This window comes from Pseudophryne corroboree, chromosome 3 (assembly GCF_028390025.1).
Source record: "Pseudophryne corroboree isolate aPseCor3 chromosome 3, aPseCor3.hap2, whole genome shotgun sequence".
Taxonomy (NCBI): domain Eukaryota; kingdom Metazoa; phylum Chordata; class Amphibia; order Anura; family Myobatrachidae; genus Pseudophryne; species Pseudophryne corroboree.
Window position 1 is genome coordinate 33,121,295 of NC_086446.1, and position 21,467 is coordinate 33,142,761.

The 21,467-nt window shown below is 46.4% G+C and overlaps 1 pseudogene; it reads right to left on the bottom strand.

The window, feature by feature from the left end:
• Positions 1-21,467, bottom strand: part of LOC135057109 (zinc finger protein 135-like) — a 111,208-nt pseudogene that overhangs the window by 83,813 nt on the left and 5,928 nt on the right.

The window sequence follows — 21,467 nt, forward strand, 5'->3', positions numbered from 1 at the left end:
CGTAAGTCTACCATAACTATGTATTTCTCCTGCAGGGTCCACAGGTTATCCACAGGATAAACATTGGGATATCCCAAAACAAATTAGTGGTGGGGATGCTCCTGATTGGACAGGAGAATCCTTCGTCCGAATTCAGCGTCCTGAGAGGCAAAGGTATCTAAGGCATAATGTCTAATGAATGTGTTAATGGAAGACCATGTGGCTGCCTTACATATCTGTTCAGCTGAAGCACCACGTTGTGCTGCCCATGACAGACCTACCTTATGAGGGAGCAGAGACATTAGCCGGAATAGGGAGATCAGCTTGAGAATATGCTTCTGAAATCATCATTCGAAGCCACCTCACCAGTGTCTGTTTGTCAGCAGGCCATCCTCTCTTGTGAAATCCGTAGAGAACGAAAAAGCGTCTGTCTTTCTGATGGCACTGGTACGATCCATGTAGATCTTAAAGCACGGACTACGTCCAGTGACACATCTCGCGCAGAAAGGTCTGGCCCTTGGAAAGCCAGAACTACAATTTCTTTGTTAAGGTGGAATTTAGACACCACCTTAGGAAGATAACCAGACTTGGTTCTGAGAACCGCTCTATCTGGATAAAAAAACAAAAAAAAAAACAGAAAAGGAGGGCGACATAACAACGCCCCTAAATCTCAAACTCTTCTAGCTGAGGCAGTAGCCAGTAGAAAGAGAACTTTAGCTGTCAACCATTTCAGATCCACTTACTTCAGTGGTTCAAATGGGGCAACTTGAAGCTCCTTTATAACTAAACTTAAATCCCAAGGCACTGTAGAAGGAACAAACAGAGGTTAGATGTGAAGCATTCCCTGGAAAAAAGTGCGAATATCCTGTAGGTTAGCAATTTTCTTTTGGAACCATACAGTCAATGCTGACACCTGCACTCTCAAGGAAGTCACCCGTATACCTTTGTCCACTCCTGCCTGAAGGAATGCTAAGACTCTGGAAACTCTAAATGACCTAGGGTCGAATGTACAGTCACTGCACCATTGAATATAGGCTTGCCATATTTGGTGATAAATGCGAGCTGAGGAAGGTTTCCTTGCTCTGAGCATTGTTTAAATGATCTGTTGTGAGAATACTCTTGCTTTCAGGATGGAAATCTCAAGAGCCACGCCGTCAAAGACAGTCGATCCAGGTGCTTGTAATAGCAAGGACCATGAGACAATAGATCTGGACGTTGAGCATCCATCGACAATCTCTGCAGATTTGTGTACCCAGTCTTCTGGGCCATGCCGAAGCTATTAGTAACACGGCGCCCCTTTCTTGTTTTACCTTTCGCATCACCCTGGACAACAGGGCGATTGGTGGAAACACATAAGCCAGACAAAAGTCCCATCTTATGCTGGAACCTTGTTGTTCCGATGGGACACCAAGAGATCTATCTCTGGTAACACCCACATGTCTACCAGAGTCTGGAAGACCTCGGGTGTAAAGCCCATTCGTTTGCATGAATGGCGTGTTGACTGAGAAAATCCGCTACCCAGTTTAGAACTCCCGGAATGAACACTTCGGACAAGGCTGGATGATGAAGTTCTGCCCACCTTGATGTACGGCTTACCTCCTTCATTGCTTTTCGCCTGTGAGTTCCTCCCTGATGGTTGATGTACGCTACTGACGTTGCATTGTCCGAGCGAATTTAAACTGGTTTCCCCTGAAGGATGTCCTTTGCCTGAATAAATGCCATATATATGGCCCAAAGTTCCAATATATTTATTGGCAGGCAACTTCCTTCTTTGGTTCACTGTCCTTGGAAGCAACATATTCCTGACACTGCTCCCCAGCCCTGAAGACTGGCATCCGTTGTCAGAACTTCCCAATCTGATCTCCAAAAGGGATGGGATGTCTGTAGCCCAGATGGGATGTCTGTAGCCACCAGGCTAACGACCTCCGAACTTCTATAGGAAGGACCATAGTCTGTGTTTTTATTGTCTGATGTAACCCATTCCATCTGGAAAGGATCAGACGTTGTAGAGGCCTTCAGTGGAATGGAGCATATTCCACCATGTCGAACGTCGATACCATTACACGCATTGCGGCATGAATGGATACCATGGAACGTAAAGTCTCCATGTGAAACCGCGGTACCCAAATGTATTTGTTTAGCATTTTGAGATTGAGAATGGGCCGAAATGACCCATTTGGCTTCTGAACCAAAGATAGGTTGGAGTAAAAACCCTGTCCTCGTTGTGCAGGGGTACTGGAATGACTACTCCTGACTGAAGCAATTTCTAAACTGCTTATTGCAAAACCCTGGCCTTCATCTCTAACCGAGACAGGCTGGTGCAGAAGAACCTTCCAGGAGGATGCTTCTTGAAGGGAAAAACATAACCTAGAGATACCGCTTCCTGCACTCAGGCATCTGTTGTAGACTGCTGCCAGATGTGTGCAAACTGAAGAAGTCGGCCCCCTACCCTGGGATCCCCCAGGTGGAGGCCCGGACCATCAGTCTGATGGCTTGTCTTCTGGTTTAGAAGCTGGCCCTCTGGTAGCCCAATGCTTTTTTGACTTACCAAACTTATTGTATTGGGGCTGCTTGCGATCACTTTTTCCTTTTGCTTTTCCTTGAGACCGAAAGGGCCGGAAAGCTGGACCCTTAAGTTTGGAGATATATGTGGAAGGAAACTTGACCTTTTTTGGAGTCTGCTTCTGACTCCAAAATATCTGTCAATTCTTTACCAAAAAGAATATTTACAGAAAAAGGCAAAGATTCCAAAACCTTCTTGGACTCTGAATCAGCTTTCCATGTACGTAACCAAACTGATCTGCGAGCAGCTATTGTTGAAGCTGATGCCCTGGAGGCAATAGTACCTATATCCAATGCTGCTTCTTCCAAGAATATTGAAGCCTGATTAATATGAGCTATATGGGAATTTTGCTCTCTGGAAGCTAATGAAAAATCCACTTCCAACGCATCAGCCCAGGCAGCCACTGCCTTTGCCATCCAAGCTGAAGCCATGGCTGGCCTTATGACTGCTCCAGACAGGGAAAATATGTTTTTTTGGAAACCGTCCACTCTCCTATCCGTGACATCATTTAATGATGATGACGGCAAAGGCAAAATAGATTTTTGCACTAATCGAATCACGTGTATCTACTTTAGGAGCCATCTCCCTTTTTAAACAATCCTCAGGATTTTGGGAATCCTATATTTTTTTATTGGGTGTAGCCCAAGCCTCTTCCATGATTTCCGTCAGCTGATCTGACCCTGGAAACTCAATCTTAACTGTTTTGGGAGGTTTAAACACAGGTACCTTGGTTTTTAACCTAGGCTCTGCTGTATCTTCTAAGGATAGAATGGCTTTCATTGCTCCAATTAACTCAGTTGTATCCACTGAGCTGAGACCTTCTTCCTCCTCTTCGTATGCCGATGTAGAGTAAATTGAGCTCTCATCTTCCGATGAATCCTCATGTGTAGCCCGTGAAGGTGAAGATTTACTTACCACCGGTTTATCAGCTTGTTTCATTTGAGAAGCTGCTGGGGGAAATTATATACCGTAGGTAGGGAGCTGCATGTAAGGGTTAATAGTGTACCCCATTCCTGGTACAGAAGCTGTAGGAACTATCCGCTCAGCTATACTGGACAAGGTCTGTGCAAACATGGCCCAAGGTGGATCCATCTGTACCCGATGTTGTAAAGGGATCTGCCTTGTATCTTGCTGAAAAGCAAAACAATTTGCACACAAACTATCCTGAACCAGATCCTCAGAGGATAATACAGTTTTGCAAGACAAACATGATATGAGTGTTGGTGTTGCTGTGAGTGTATCTTCCTCACCTTTGCAGCTCTTAGACATGATAAATAATCAGCACTTTCACAGTGTACTACACAATTTGTGACTGTAATCACTTTAAACCTTCTAAAGTGATACAATCTGACCCTACCCATGCACCAGCACTGAGGATCAGAAAAACAACTGACAACATATAGTAAAGTCAGCAATCACACTAGCAGTCAGTCACATGTTATATATTAGTCATATGAGCACATCCTCAACTACAACCACATTTTTTAAGTATGTAAGAGAACATATTACTGAATCCTGTTTCAACAGATCTAACATATTCAGACGCCCAGCGAAAGAAACCACAATAAATGTACACAGACTCATATGCAATAGGCACTTATCTAACTATTCGTACTCAAAAAAGTAGATAGAGATTTAGTGCTGTATAGCCCGTACTCAGTAGAGTGGGATAGAGGGAGACTCACCTCGCTTCCAGGATCGATCAATACGTTAGAGAACGCTGAGTGGATCCAGATGCTACTAGTGTACACTGCCACTCCAAGAACCTATAGTGAACACAGATGCCCCGGTCACACAGCCGCCTATGCTGCGACCGGGTCCCCTCATGGTTGCGCTCAGTGAACACAGAAGCACCGGTCACACTGCCGCCTATGCTGCGACCGTGCCTCCTCGGGTAGCGTCTGGGACGGAAGCGAGGAAACAGTTCATGGCGGGAGACTCGGCGGAAACTGGTCATGAACCGGGTGGAGGAGCGACCAGGAGAGCTTCTGACTCCCCTTGCTGACATCAACCCTAGGGATCGCGGCCTCATGCTATTCCTGGCACCTAAGATCCCTAAGGCCTAGCGCTGGTGCACCCATGGTGGCAGCTGCGTCAGCTACTGTTTGGTAGTCTCCTCCCAATACAGTGCGGCTGTGTCCGTATTCCATCTACTAAACGGAACCGATGCCTTACCTTCTCCCAGTGCTCCGGCCACAGCCTGGCAACGTCTGCTGGATCTGCTAGTATATCCGACACAGACGCCCTCCAAGCACTGTACTTGTGGGTAAGCCTTGTCGCGACCCGGCGGAGAGTTGCTGGAGCGACTCTTTCTAAGCGTATAAGACATTGTTTAGAAAGAACACTCAAAAAAACTAGTAAGACTATAAAAATAACATAAGAAAGCTTAGGGCTGCTAAAAAAACAGCAGCCCTCTGACCATGGTCCAGCTCCTGCCGCACCAAACAAAAAAAACTGATTTGCATGAGCCAGTGGGCGGGGATATAAGGATGGGCCTGTTGCATCCTGGGAGGCCAGAAAGCTTTGATCGTTTGGTGCCAATCTGCTGTCGATCCATCATACCCCATTGTTATCCTGTGGATAACCTGTGGACCCTCCCGGAGAAATAGTGAATTCCATTTCTTTGGAATTAAGAAAAACTACTTACTGGGTGTTACCCAAGCTTCTTGCATAATTTCCGTCAGCTGGTCTGACCCAGAAAATTCATATGTCCCAAGACAGTCAGTCCTCATCCTCCAAGTCCCCATCTGAAACATGTGCAGACTGTGAGGATGTATTATGTCTATGTGATTTATTTACCACCGGACTTTCATCCGGTTTTTATTGAAAGGCTGCAGCTTCCTGGACTGGATGTGATAAACTCCAGTGGGAATGTTGCATGGAAGGGTAATAGGGTAACTTATCCCTGGTAAAGGAGCTGGAATTATCCGCTCAGCTATACTGGATAATGTATATGCAAAAGCAGCCCATGGGGGTTACACTTGAACCTGTGCCTGCCTTGGATTATTCAGGAGGCTTTGTCACAACTGAGGGCCTGAGCTGACGGGAGGCAGCCTCAGTTGTAGGGGCTGAGATGTACCGGAACCTGGGAGGTTGTATCAGACCCCTGGACATGTAAGTAACATGAATAATAACTGCCCGAAGGCGTGACCACGACAACTTGGATAAAAGTCAATGATGTTTATTATGACAACTCCGCAACACAGCAGCAGTAAAAGAAAACGTAAAAGTCAGCAAAGAATAAATACAGTTCCTGGGTACTACAGGATGGCAGGAGCCACAGGGCACTGGTAGTGTGAGATAGTTCTTATGATCTTCTAGATGGAAAGTCCTTACCAGGCCCGACTGTAGCAATGGAGATAACCCAGGATTGTGCCAGCTGGTGTTCCAGGAAAAGCTGGGTTGCTGAAGATAAAACAGCTGCTGTGGATACTGGCTGGAACCAGACTGTTGTTAGCACGGAGTGGATACTGGCTGGAACCAGTTAAATAATAAATGAACTTGGGAGCGATGAAATATGAACTGAAATGTAGAACTTGAGAGCGGAGAAATAATAATACCGGTGGAGAGTGGTAAAGTGTAGAAAGGACACCGGCCCTTTAAGGGAAGCTGTACTCTGCTGGAAGCTGAGCTGGAAGCAGGTAATGTTGTAGCTGGAAACAGATGAATCCACAATGGATTGGAGAGTCAGGCTACACCGCAGGTGGAATGCTGGTGCGGGTCTCTATGGTGGAAGTCTTGAGACAGGAGCTGGAACCTGGAAGACAATCACAGGAGAGAGACAAACAGGAACTAGGTTTGACAACCAAAGCACTGACGCCTTCCTTGCTCAGGCACAGTGTATTTATACCTGCAGCAAGGAAGGGATTGGCTAGGCAATTATGCAGATTAACAATACTGACAACAGATTGGAGGAAATGATCAGCTGACAGAATCCAAGATGGCTGCGCCCATGCAGACACTTGGAGGGAAGTTTGGTTTGTAATCCATGTGGTAATGAAAACAGTAATGGCGGCGCCGGCCACTGGAGACAGGAGACGCCAGGCTGACAAGTGCACATCCAACCACGCGGACACAGCGGAGGCCGCGGCTGACGTAATCGCCACTCTGACACTCTGCATGCAGAAGCTCAGGGACGGCGGCGGAGGCCGCGGGAGACGCCATGCCAGATGTAATAAGGCGTTACTGTGACAGCGTCTCAGAGAGACAGGAGAGGATGCAGGAATGTGAACATTAGGATAACAGATGGGATCCGGTCCTGGAGCGCTGAGCCAGCCTTAGGAGGCATCTGATGGGTAAGAAATGGCGTCCAGATACCCGGATCGTGACAGCACCCCCCCCTTTAGGAGTGGCCCCAGGACACTTCTTTGGCTTTTGAGGAAACTTGGAATGGAATCTCCGGACCAAGGCAGGAGCATGGACATCAGAAGCATTGGTCCATGAACGTTCCTCAGGGCCGTAACCCTTCCAGTCAATAAGATACTGTAGTTGACCGTAACGGTGACGTGAGTCCAGGATCTTGGCCACTTCATACTCAACGCCTCGTTGAGTTTGGACTTTCGGAGTTGGAGGAAGTGAGGAATGAAACCGATTCAAGATTAGCGGTTTCAACAGGGAAACATGGAATGTCCTGGGTATCTTTAAGAAGGGAGGCAACTGGAGTCTGTAAGCAACAGGATTGATGACTTGATCAATTTTAAAAGGACCGATGTAGCGAGGTGCAAACTTCATACTGGGAACTCTTAACCTCAAATTCTTCGTGGATAACCATACCCGATCACCCACCTTGAGAGCAGGAACTGCTCGACGCTTCTTATCCGCAAACTTCTTGTACCTAAACGATGCCTTGAGCAGAGCTGATCGTACGCTCTTCCAGATATTGGCAAACTGATGCAAGGTGATATCCACTGCGGGAACAGAAGTTGCTGGAAGCGGTTGGAACTCAGGAACTTTAGGGTGGAATCCAAAGTTAGTGAAGAATGGTGTTGAAGCAGATGAAGAATGATACTGGTTGTTATGACAGAACTCGGCCCAGGGAAGTAATTGAACCCAGTCATCTTGAGAGGAGGACACATAGATGCGGAGGAAGGCCTCCAAGTCCTGATTCACCCTCTCGGTTTGACCATTGGTCTGAGGATGGTAAGCCGTGGAAAACTTTAGCTTGACTTGGAGGACTTGACATAAACTTCGCCAGAATTTGGCTGTGAATTGAACTCCTCGATCTGAGATAATTTCTTCAGGAAGACCGTGGAGTCGGAAGATCTCTTGTATGAATACTTGAGCCAACTTGGAAGCTGACGGAAGACCGGTGAGAGGAATGAAGTGTGCCATCTTGGTGAACCGGTCAACTACCACCCAGATGGTATTGAACTTGTTGCACATGGGTAAGTCTGTAATGAAATCCATCGACAAGTGGGTCCATGGTCGACGGGGAACGGATAGTGGAACCAGTTGCCCCGCAGGCGACTGGCGGGATACTTTATGTTGGGCACACTTTGGGCAAGATGCAATAAACTCCAAGACGTCCTTTTTCAGAGTTGGCCACCAATAGGACCTAGAGATAAACTCCAGGGTTTTTTGGATACCTGTATGTCCGGCAAAACGGGAAGCATGGGCCCAATGCATGAGCTTCTTCCTTAGCATCGGCTTCACAAAACTTTTCCCTGATGGGGGCGTAGAGTCCATCCCTACCGTGGAGAATGCCAACGGATTTATAATAGGATGCTTGTCTGAAGACTCTGACTCATTTTCTTGCTCCCATGAGCGGGAAAGGGCATCGGCCTTGCGATTCTGAGAGCCCGGACAGAACTGGAGTTTAAAGTCGAACCTGGAAAAGAAAAGTGCCCATCTGGCCTGACGAGGGTTGAGACATTGTGCGCCCTTCAGGTATAAAAGGTTCTTGTGGTCTGTAAGTATGGTGATTGAATGAGAAGCTCCCTCCAACAGATACCTCCACTCTTCTAGAGCGAGCTTGATGGCTAGCAACTCCTGGTCGCCAATGGCATAGTTGCGCTCAGCTGGGGAGAACTTCCGGGAGAAGAAACTGCAAGGGTGTAAATGGCCATCTTTAGCCCTCTGAGATAACACCGCTCCTACTCCAACGGAGGAGGCATCCACCTCTAAGATGAAAGGAGAGTCGATGTCAGGCTGTTTCAGAACAGGCGCAGAGATGAACCTTTGTTTTAAAAGATGAAATGCTTGCATGGCTTCTTCAGACCACTTGGACGGGTTAGCACCCTTCTTAGTGAAAGCAGTAATAGGCGCCACAATGGTGGAAAAGTCTCGTATAAACTTTCGGTAATAGTTGGCGAACCCTAAGAACCTCTGGACCCCTTTGAGGGTTAAGGGTACCGGCCAATTTTGGATTGCTTGTAGTTTCTCAGGATCCATCTCTAGTCCGGAACCGGACACAATGTACCCTAGAAACGGAATGGACTTGACTTCAAAGACGCATTTTTCTAATTTGCAATAGAGATGATTGACACGGAGACGGGACAGAACCTCTTTAACCCAAAAACGATGTTCCTCTAAATCGTTGGCAAAAATGAGGATATCGTCTAGATAGACCACGACATGACGGTATAGAATGTCTCTGAAGATCTCATTGACAAAATGCTGGAAGACAGCTGGAGCATTGCTCAATCCGAAGGGCATGACGAGGTACTCATAATGTCCGTCACGGGTGTTAAAGGCGGTCTTCCACTCGTCACCCTCATGGATCCGGATGAGATTGTATGCACCTCGCAAGTCCAGCTTTGTAAAGATGGTAGCTCCGCTAACTCTGTCAAAGAGCTCAGTAATCAGGGGTAAAGGATAACGGTTCTTGATGGTAATGTCGTTCAAACCTCTGTAGTCGATGCACGGCCGCAGACCACCATCTTTCTTTTTTACAAAAAAGAAGCCTGCGCCGGCTGGAGAAGAAGAAGGTCGAATGAACCCCTTTGCTAGGTTCTCTTTAATATATTCCTCCATAGAATGCGTCTCAGGCAGAGACAACGGATAAGTTCGGCCTCGAGGTGGAACCTTCCCTGGAACGAGATCAATCGGACAGTCCCATTCTCTATGAGGAGGAAGGATATCAGCAGAAGCTTTACTGAACACATCCGTGAAATCTTGATATGGAGGAGGTGGAACATCAGACGACCTGGGGGAGGAAGAACAGACAGGCAATACTTTAAACAAACATGTCTCAGCACAGGAGGAACCCCATGCCAGGATTTGCGTAGTCGTCCAATCAATTGTAGGATTGTGAAGACGGAGCCATGGAAGGCCCAGGACCACAGGATGTGTGGCTCTTGGAATCACTAAAAAAGAAATAAGTTCGGAATGAAGAACTCCCACTCTCAGACGAACTGGTAGAGTCCTTAAAGAAATGACTGCATCAAAAATTTTGCTGCCATCCACGGCAGTTAAAGAAATGGACGAAGGAAGTCTCTCGGTGGGTAGGGACCACCGTTTAACATAGGCTTCGGTAATAAAGTTCCCAGCTGCTCCGGAATCAAGGAGGGCAATGACGTTCCGATAACGTTGAGCAACTTGAAGCGAGACTGGGAGATTACAATCTTGAGGAGATGGAGAGGAGATCATTACTCCTAGCCGGCCCTCTCCTTGGCGAGCTAGGATTTGGAGTTTCCCGGACGTTTGGGACAGGCATTAATGGTGTGAGACGGAGCTGCACAATAGAGACAGAGAAACTCGGAGAGACGTCTTCGGCGCTCAGCAGGAGTTAAACGGGAACGGCCAAGTTGCATGGGCTCATCTTTAGATGGTGACAGTTGACGAGGAGGAGGAGCAGAAGATTTTGGAGCAGATGATCTTCCACGCTCAGTTGCTCTCTCTCTGAAACGTAAATCAACTTTCGTGCAGAGTGAGATTAGCTCATCTAACTTAGAAGGTAAGTCTCTGGTAGCTAACTCATCTTTAATACGCTCAGATAAGCCATGCCAGAATGCAGCATACAGGGCCTCGTCGTTCCATGCCAGTTCGGATGCCAGGATCTGGAACTGTATAAGATATTGTCCTACAGTACGTGACCCCTGGCGTAAACAGAGAATCTCGGATGAAGCTGAGGTTACCCGGCCTGGCTCGTCGAAGATGCGCCTGAATGTTGACACGAAGGCAGTGTAGGAAGATAGCAGGGTGTCGGACCTCTCCCATAACGGTGATGCCCAATCAAGGGCTGAGCCACTGAGAAGAGAAATAATGTAGGCAATTTTTGTACGGTCACTGGGAAAATTGCCAGGTTGTAGCTCAAACTGAATCTCACACTGGTTGAGAAATCCCCTGCAGAATCTTGGAGATCCGTCAAATTTTGCTGGCGTTGGAAGATGAAGACGTGGAGCAGAAATGGGTAAGGTGGGTGGGGTTATAGCTGGAGTCACTGTGGTTGACGCACCAGACGCGCCTGATCCACGGAGAGTTGTCTGAATCCCATCCAGCCGAGTAGAGAGATCCTGGAGACAGCGGATGATGTGGCCCTGTGCAGCCTCCTGATGTTCTAGTCGGGCTGCCAGTTCTTGCATCGGCTTGGCCGCTTGATCCTGGTCTCCGGCTGGATTCATTAGGTCAGTGCTTACTGTCACAACTGAGGGCCTGAGCTGACGGGAGGCAGCCTCAGTTGTATGGGCTGAGATGTACCGGAACCTGGGAGGTTGTATCAGACCCCTGGACATGTAAGTAACATGAATAATAACTGCCCGAAGGCGTGACCACGACAACTTGGATAAAAGTCAATGATGTTTATTATGACAACTCCGCAACACAGCAGCAGTAAAAGAAAACGTAAAAGTCAGCAAAGAATAAATACAGTTCCTGGGTACTACAGGATGGCAGGAGCCACAGGGCACTGGTAGTGTGAGATAGTTCTTATGATCTTCTAGATGGAAAGTCCTTACCAGGCCCGACTGTAGCAATGGAGATAACCCAGGATTGTGCCAGCTGGTGTTCCAGGAAAAGCTGGGTTGCTGAAGATAAAACAGCTGCTGTGGATACTGGCTGGAACCAGACTGTTGTTAGCACGGAGTGGATACTGGCTGGAACCAGTTAAATAATAAATGAACTTGGGAGCGATGAAATATGAACTGAAATGTAGAACTTGAGAGCGGAGAAATAATAATACCGGTGGAGAGTGGTAAAGTGTAGAAAGGACACCGGCCCTTTAAGGGAAGCTGTACTCTGCTGGAAGCTGAGCTGGAAGCAGGTAATGTTGTAGCTGGAAACAGATGAATCCACAATGGATTGGAGAGTCAGGCTACACCGCAGGTGGAATGCTGGTGCGGGTCTCTATGGTGGAAGTCTTGAGACAGGAGCTGGAACCTGGAAGACAATCACAGGAGAGAGACAAACAGGAACTAGGTTTGACAACCAAAGCACTGACGCCTTCCTTGCTCAGGCACAGTGTATTTATACCTGCAGCAAGGAAGGGATTGGCTAGGCAATTATGCAGATTAACAATACTGACAACAGATTGGAGGAAATGATCAGCTGACAGAATCCAAGATGGCTGCGCCCATGCAGACACTTGGAGGGAAGTTTGGTTTGTAATCCATGTGGTAATGAAAACAGTAATGGCGGCGCCGGCCACTGGAGACAGGAGACGCCAGGCTGACAAGTGCACATCCAACCACGCGGACACAGCGGAGGCCGCGGCTGACGTAATCGCCACTCTGACACTCTGCATGCAGAAGCTCAGGGACGGCGGCGGAGGCCGCGGGAGACGCCATGCCAGATGTAATAAGGCGTTACTGTGACAGCGTCTCAGAGAGACAGGAGAGGATGCAGGAATGTGAACATTAGGATAACAGATGGGATCCGGTCCTGGAGCGCTGAGCCAGCCTTAGGAGGCATCTGATGGGTAAGAAATGGCGTCCAGATACCCGGATCGTGACAGGCTTTGATGAAAGCTAAAACAGTCTGCACATAATCCATTTTGAACCAGATCCTGAGAGGTTAACCCAGCTTTGCAAGAAAAACATGAAATCAGTGTTGGTGCTGCTATGGAGAGTGTATCCTCTTCACTCTTGCCGCTCTTAGACATGATAAACAAATCACACACCTGTACAGTGTTACTACATAATTTGTGACTGAAATCATTTTAAAACTTGTTAAAGTGACATACAATCCAATCTTTCCTTGCTTTGCACCAGCATTGAGGATCGGAATACATAGAAACTGACAGAATTACAGTAAAGTCAGCAATCACACTAGCAATCAGTCACAGGTTATACATTAGTATAAGCAATATGAGCAATATGCAATACTACAGATACATTTCAAGTATGTAGGAGAAACATATTACTGCATTACCTTAAATAGGACTTTAAACGTATTCAGTCGCACAGCGAAAGAAACAGCAGCAATAGTTTACAGACTCATATGCATCAGGCACTTATCCAACTATTCGTACTTAATGGTAGGTACAGACTTAGTGCTGTATCACCCGTGCTCAGTAGAGTGGGATACAGGGAGACTTCACCCCGCTTCCAGGATCGATCAATACATTAGTGAACTCTGAGTGGATCCAGACGCTAATAGTGTACGCCCAGTGAACCTACAGTGTACACAGATACCCAAGTGAACACTGACGCACCAGTCATATGGCCGCCTAAGGTGCGACAGGGTTCTTTTTTTTGATACACAGTGTCTCAGACGGAAGTGGGAAAACAGTTCATGTCGGGAAACTCAGAGCAAACTGGTCATGAACCGGGGGAGGGGCGACCAGGGGAGCATCTTACTCCCCACTGCTGACATCAATCTCAGAGATCTCGGCCTCACACTAATCCCTGGAGCCTATTTTCCCTAAGGCCTAGCTCTGGTGCACTCGACGTGGCAGCCACGTCAGCTACTGTTTGGTAGTCTCCCCCAAAAACAGTACAGCTGTATCCAGTGTCTTTCCCGATAAGCGGAACAGACGCCTTACCTTCTCCCCATGCTCCGGCCACAGCCTGGTATCGTCTGCTGGACTTGCTAGTACATCCGACACAGACGCCTGCCGAAACAGCACTGTACACGTGGGTAAGCGTTGATGCGACCCGGCGGAGAGTTTTTGGAGCGACTGTGTCTAAGGTGCGTGTAAGACGCTTTTTAGAAAGATCGCTCAGAAAAAAGTAAGACTATAAAAATACAGTAATAAAAAGCTTATGGTTGATAAAAACCAGCATCCCATTGACCATGGTCCGGGTCCTGCCTCACCAACAAAAAAACAGAATTGCCTGAGCTAGGAGGCGCAGTGATGTCACTGTGACATTCCCAGATCCTCACCTCCCCATTCATGTCCCTGTATTATTACTATAGATATAAGTGATGTCACTGTGACACTACCAGATCCCCTCGCCAGTCATGTCCCTGTATTATTACTATAGATATAAGTGATGTCACTGTGACACTACCAGATCCACTCATTTAGCCAGTCATGATCCTGTATTATTACTATAGATATAAGTGATGTCACTGTGACACTACCAGATCCCCTCACCTCGCCAGTCATGATCCTGTATTATTACTATAGATATTAGTGATGTCACTGTGATGCTGCCAGATCCCCTCACCTCCCAGTCATGATCCTGTATTATTACTATAGATATAAGTGATGTCACTGTGATGCTCCCAGATCCCCTCCCCTCCCAGTCATGATCCTGTATTATTACTATAGATATAAGTGATGTCACTGTGACACTCCCAGATCCCCTCACCTCCCCAGTCATGTCCCTGTATTATTACTATAGATATAAGTGATGTCACTGTGACACTCCCAGATCCTCTCACCTCCCCAGTCAGCAGGTAGATGATCTCCAGGGTGAGATTTAGTATCCTCTCAGTCATGTAACTCCTGTCTTTTTCCATCCTCAGGGAATCGGAGTTTAGTAGCGAATCGGAGTTTAGTCTTCCTCTCAGGAAACTTCTAGTACAGATACTTCAGATCCTCACTGCACGGTTTTCTAAGAATAAATATAATAATTACTAGTGAGTACATATACAGGTTGAGTCTCCCTTATCCAAAATGCTTGGGACCAGAGGTATTTTGGATATGGGATTTTTCCGTATTTTGGAATAATTGCATAACATAATGAGATATCATGGTGATGGGACCTAAATCTAAGCACAGAATGCATTTATGTTACATATACACCTTATACACACAGCCTGAAGGTAATTTAATACAATATTTTTAATAAATTTGTGTATTAAACAAAGTGTGTGTACATTCACACAATTCATTTATGTTACATATACACCTTATACACACAGCCTGAAGGTCATTTAATACAATATTTTTAATAAATTTGTGTATTAAAGTTTGTGTACATTGAGCCATGAGAAAACAAAGGATTCACTATCTCACTCAAAAAAGTCTGTATTTCGGAATATTTGGATATGGGATACTCAACCTGTATATCATCCTTCTCTTTTCCCTGGACCAGCTATATAAAACTATGTACAGTAAGTATATGAATTTGGTAGATGCTAGATCCAAGTGGACTAAAGGATCTCTGATGTCAGGGCAGAAGCTAGGCCAGCGGGATATTGTTTTCACTATCTGCGTCAAGAACTACTACCTTTAAAGACCTGGTGGTGAGTGAAGCGAGCCCGTGAGGTTACATTTTGGGTGCCATGTTCTAGCCTTGTTTCTCCCGCTGGTGACGTCAGAGGTCCTTACGCCAACCTGGATTTAGACATAACCCTCACTATCTACCTATGACGATGTTTATACATCTCCTTAACCCTGACCAGGGTTACACACTAATATACCTGTGGCTGTGAGAGTACTCTCCACTCTTATACCATTCTAAATAGAGCAAATGTGCACTCATACCATCATGTGACTTTGCTGAGACATTTTGGCTGTTGATAATGCCTGGATATTATGATTAATGACTGATGGTCATTATAGTGGTATCCACTTAGAGGCTGTTGTTAATGGCTAAAATTGGACCCGCGATCCCATGAAAACACATGGTATTGGGAATAAGTCCCAGATTCCACATGTAACAGCGGCTTCTTATTGTAGATTATACTTCGGGTGCGCTATGGACCTGTTCATTGTAAGTATGTTGCTAATTTGTATCTATTATCACGCTGTGTCAATATGTTTATATTAGAGTGATCTGTAATAAGATTTTAATGTTTTATTGTGTCGTGTGAAGTGTTTTAATAAATTTGGAAATAATCTCTTATGTGATCTGGACAGCGCTCCTCATATGTTCTAATAACTATACACAGCTCATAAACACAATACACAGGTAGCAGCCCTTCTGTCTTGGAGATTCAAAGTACCGGATACAGCCGACTGGGAAGCAAGAAATCACACTAGACACAGTTGTAATTATAAGACTGCTCTGTCCTTCCTATGACTGAGAAAGCTTTTATTTATACCAAGTAAGAAGTGGGCTTGTTACATGCTCTCCAATCACAGTGAAGTATTCATGATAAAATGAGGTAATCATACAAAGTACAAGTTTCAATGACATAAAAGGGCGTATAAAAAAAGACACATTTCCAAACTATTCCGGGAGTCTGTCTTGTCAACAAATGAGGCGATTGCTGAGGACATCCTATTTCTGTCTTTCTCTGGCTTTGCATTTTTTTTTAATGTAAAGTATTTAAGGAAAACACCTGTTGTCTAGAGAACACATACAAGCAATGATGACCTTACAGTATATGTAAAGGGTCATATATACAGTATTTAGAATATACAGAAACATTAATACAGCAAAAGCATTTTACTCAATATTACCCTTACATGGGTCACAAACATAATACACACTGATCAATATACAAAGGTCACACTGATATAATAAAAGTACTAGGACACCACAGTATGCTCCATCTGTATACTATCAGGACACCACAGGCCGCTCCCCCTGTATAATAATTGGGTGTGGATCATTAGGTCGACAATGTTTAGGTCTACGACACTAGGGTCGACAGGGTTGGACAGTCGACAGGGTTTCTAGGTCGACATGTGCTAGGTCGACAGGTCAAAAGGTCGACATGATTTTTATATATATTTTTTTGTGTCGTTTTCTTCGTAGAGTGACCAGAAAGCCCAATTAGTGCACAGTGTCCCTTCGCATGGCTCGTTCCAATCGTAGTCCATGTGGATCGTTAAGTATGAAAAAGTTCAAAAAAATAAGAAAAAAAAATAAACAGGATTTTTATACCTACCGGTAAATCCTTTTCTCCTAGTCCGTAGAGGATGCTGGGGTCCACTTTAGTACCATGGGGTATAGACGGTTCCGCAGGAGCCAAGGGCACTTTAAGACTTTTTCAGAGTATGAACTGGCTCCTCCCTCTATGCCCCTCCTCCAGACCTCAGTATAGGAACTGTGCCCAGGGAGACGGACAATTCGAGAAAAGGATTTACTTTTAAGTTAATGGTGAGATTCACACCAGCTCACACTTCAACCATGCCGCACACATGGAAGTCAACAAAACGCATGCTAACGAGCATGACCATTGCAGCAACGTGCTGAAACAATTGAACACAACACCTGTGTAAACTATAACAAATTAACAACTGCAGGTAAAGTATGCACTGGGTTGGGTGCCCAGCATCATCTATGGACTAGGAGAAAAGGATTTACCGGTAGGTATAAAATTCCTGTTTTCTCATACGTCCTAGAGGATGCTGGGGTCCACTTTAGTACCATGGGGTTATACCAAAGCTCCAGTACGGGCGGGAGAGCGCGGATGACCCTGCAGAACCGATTGACCAAACTTTAGGTCATCAGCGGCCAAGGTGTCAAACTTGTAAAACTTAGCAAACGTGTTTGTCCCTGACCAAGTAGCTGCCTACATGTCTACTTGAGGAACACCCCAATGACCTGTCACCTCTGCAAAGACTTCTTGGTGGAGGCCCCATTCTCCTGGGTGGAGATCGTGTCTGATGAGGAAGTCCGCTTTCCAGTTGTCCACTCCCAGAATGAAAATTGCAGACAGAGCTCTTGCATGTCTTTATGCCCAGAGGAGGATCTTTGTCACCTCTGCCATTTGCCGCTCTGCTTTTCGTTCCGCCCACCGCTGTTACATTGTCCGACTGGATCTGGATCGGTTGATCTTGAAGAAGATGTACCGCTTGTAGAAGGCCGTTGTAAATGGCTCTCAACTCCAGAATGTTTATGTGAAGACAGGTTTCTTGACTTGACCATCTTCCTTGGAAGCTTTCCCCCTGTGTGACTGCTCCCCAGCCTCAGAGACTTGCATCCGTGGTTACTAAGACCCAGTCCTGAATCCCGAACCTGCATCCCTCTAGGAGATGAGAACTGTGTACCCACCACAGGAGCAACATTCTGGCTTTGGATGACAGGATTATCCTCTGATGCATGTGTAGGTGGGATCCGGACCATTTGTCCAACAGGTCCCACTGGAATGCTCTGGCATGGAATCGGCCAAACTGTAGGGCCTCAAAGGCCGCTACCATCTTCTCCAACAACCGAATGCATTGATGAATCAACACTTTTGTTGGTTTCAGAATTTGTTTGACCATTCTCTGGATTTTCAGAGCCTTTTCCACTGGAAGAAATACCCTCTGTACTTCTGTGTCCAGTATCATCCCCAGAAACGATAATCTTGTCGTCGGTTCCAACTGTGACTTTGGAAAGTTTATGATCCAACCGTGCTGTTGAAGTAATGTCAGGGAGAGTGCAATGTTCTGCACCAACCTTTCCCTGGACCCTGCTTTTATCAAGAGATCGTCCAGGTAAGGAATTATATTGACCCCTTGCAGTCGAAGGAGGACCATCATCTCCGCCATCACCTTGGTAAACACCCTCGGTGCTGTGGACAGCCCGAACGGCAACGTCTGAAATTGGTAATGACAATCCTGCACTGCAAATCTCAGATAAGCTTGATGTGGAGGATAGATAGGAACATGTAAGTAGGCATCTTTTATGTCCACTGACACCATGTAGTCTTTTTGCTCCAGACTGGAAATCACTGCCCTCAGAAATTCCATCTTGAATTTGAACCTTTGCAGGTAGAGATTCAGTGTTTTTAGATTTAGAATCGGTCTGACCGAGCCATCCGGTTTCGAACTACGAAAAGGCTTGAATAAAACCCTTCTCCTTGTTGCGACAAGGGAACCAGGACAATCACTTGATCCTGACACAATTTTTGTATTGCTGCCGATACCACCTCCCTGTCTGGGACAGAAGCTGGTAAGGCCGATATGAAAAATCGGCATGGGGGAATGTCTTGAAACTCCAGTTTGTACCCGTGGGACACTATTTGTAAGACCCACGGGTCCAGGCCAGATTGAACCCAAATCTGACTGAAGAGCTTCAGACGTGCCCCCACCTGAGCGGACTCCCGCAAGGGAGGACCAGCGTCATGCTGAAGATTTGGCAGAAGCAGAAGTTGATTTCTGCTCCTGTGATCCTGGAGACGCTGTGGACTTTTTTCCTTTTCCCCTTCCTTTACCGGCAAAGAAAGGGGAACCTTTACCCTTTTTGTATTTATTGGGCCGAGAGGACTGCATCTGAGAGTGATGTGTCTTTTTCGCTGGCGCAGGAGCATTAGGAAAAATGTCGACTTACCTGCGGTAGCCACAGAAACTAAGGCATCCAGCACATCTCCAAACAAGGCCTCTCCTTTATACGGGAGAGCCTCCATATTCCTTTTGGAATCTGCGTCTGCGTTCCATTGGCGAATCCACAAGGCCCTACGTGCTGAAATTGCCATGGTAGCGGCTCTTGATCCCAAGAGACCAATATCTTTCATGGCTTCCAGCATGTACGCAGCAGAGTCTTTGATATGACCTAACATTAGGAGTATCTCGTCTCTATCTATTGTGTCAATGTCTGATGACAAGTTTTCTGACCACTTTTCAATAGCACTACTCACTCACGCAAAAGCAATGGTAGGCCTGAGTAATGTCCCATTGGTCACTTAAATAGATTTCAACGTAGTCTCTAACTTGTGGTCTGCCGGCTCCTTTAGTGAAACCGTCCCAGGCGCAGGGAGAATCACCTTTTTTGTTAACTGTGACAGGGCACTGTCTAAAATGGGGGGTGATTCCCACCTTTTCCTGTCCTCTGCAGGGAAAGGGTAAGTCGCCTGAATTCGTTTTGGAATCTGAAATTTCTTTTCAGGGTTAGTCCAGACTCCCTCAAAGAGACTATTCAGCTAATGAGATGGAGGGAAAATAGGATTTTAATACCTACCGGTAAATCCTTTTCTCTTAGTCCGTAGAGGATGCTGGGGTCACCATAAGAACCATGGGGTATAGATGGGATCCGCAGGAGACATGGGCACTTTAAGACTTTGAAAGGGGCGTCTCCCTCTATGCCCCTCCTCCAGACTCCAGTTATAGGAACTGTGCCCAGGGAGACAGACATTTCGAGGAAAGGAATTATTTTTAAACTAAGGTGAGACACATACCAGCTCACACCTCAAACATGCCGTACAACATGGCATTCAACACAACGCAAGTCAACGGCATGAACAATGTCAGCAACTGGCTGATTATAAACGAAACACAACCTGTGTGTAACCAGAACTAATAACTGCAGATACAGTACGCGCTGGGACGGGCGCCCAGCATCCTCTACGGACTAAGAGAAAAGGATTTACCGGTAGGTATTCAAATCCTATTTTCTCATACGTCCTAGAGGATGCTGGGGTCACCATAAGAACCATGGGGTTATACCAAAGCTCTAGAACGGGCGAGAGAGTGCAGATGACTCTGCAGCACCGACTGACCAAACCTGAAGTCATCATCAGCCAGGGTATCAAACTTGTAAAACTTTACAAAAGTGTTTGAACCCGACCAAGTAGCTGCTCGGCAAAGTTGTAACGCCGAGACCCCCTGGGCAGCCTCCCAGGATGCGCCCACCTTTCTGGTAGAATGTGCCTTCACCGATTTCGGTAACGGCAATCCAGACGTAGAATGAGCCTGCTGAATCGTAGCACAGATCCAGCGTGCAATAGTCTGCTTGGAAGCAGGAGCCCAAATCTTGTTGGGATCATACAGGACAAACAGAGCCTCCGTTTTCCTAAGCTGAGCCGTCCTGGCGACATAGATTTTTAAAGCTCTGACCACATCGAGAGACTTCGACTCCACTAAGGCGTCAGTAGCCACAGGCACCACAATAGGTTGGTTCATGTGGAACGATGAAACCACCTTCGGCAGAAATTGTTGACGAGTCCTCAACTCTGCTCTATCTTCATGGAAGATCAAATAAGGGCTCTTGTGAGACAAAGCCGCTAACTCCGATACCCGCCTTGCGGATGCCAAGGCCAACAGCATGACCACTTTCCAAGTGACGAATTTCAACTCCACCTTCTGTAAAGGTTCAAACCAATGTGACTGTAGGAACTGCAACACCACGTTAAGATCCTATGGTGCCACTGGGGGCACAAATGGAGGTTGGATGTGCAACACGCCTTTCACGAAAGTCTGAACTTCTGGAAGGGAGGCCAATTGTTTTTGAAAGAAAACCGATAAGGCTGAAATTTGAACTTTAATTGAGCCCAACTTTAAGCCCGCATCCACACCTGCTTGTAGGAAATAGAGAAAACGGCCTAACTGAAATTCTTCCGTAGGAGCCTTCTTGGATTCACACCAAGACACATATTTTCTCCAAATACGGTGGGTTTTGTTTAGACGTTACCCCTTTTCTAGCCTGAAGAAGTGTGGGAATCACTTCACTGGGAATACCCTTTCGAGCTAGGATCTGGCGTTCAACCGCCAAGCCTGTCAAACGCAGCCGCGGTAAGTCTTGATACACGCACGGACCCTGCTGTAACAGATCCTCTCGTAGAGGAAGAGGCCAGGGATCTCCTATGAGTAATTCCTGAAGATCTGGATACCAAGCCCTCCTTGGCCAGTCCGGAACAATGAGGATCGCCTGAACCTTTGTTCTTCTTATGATCTTAAGCACTTTTGGAATGAGAGGAAGCGGAGGGAATACATACACCGACTGAAACA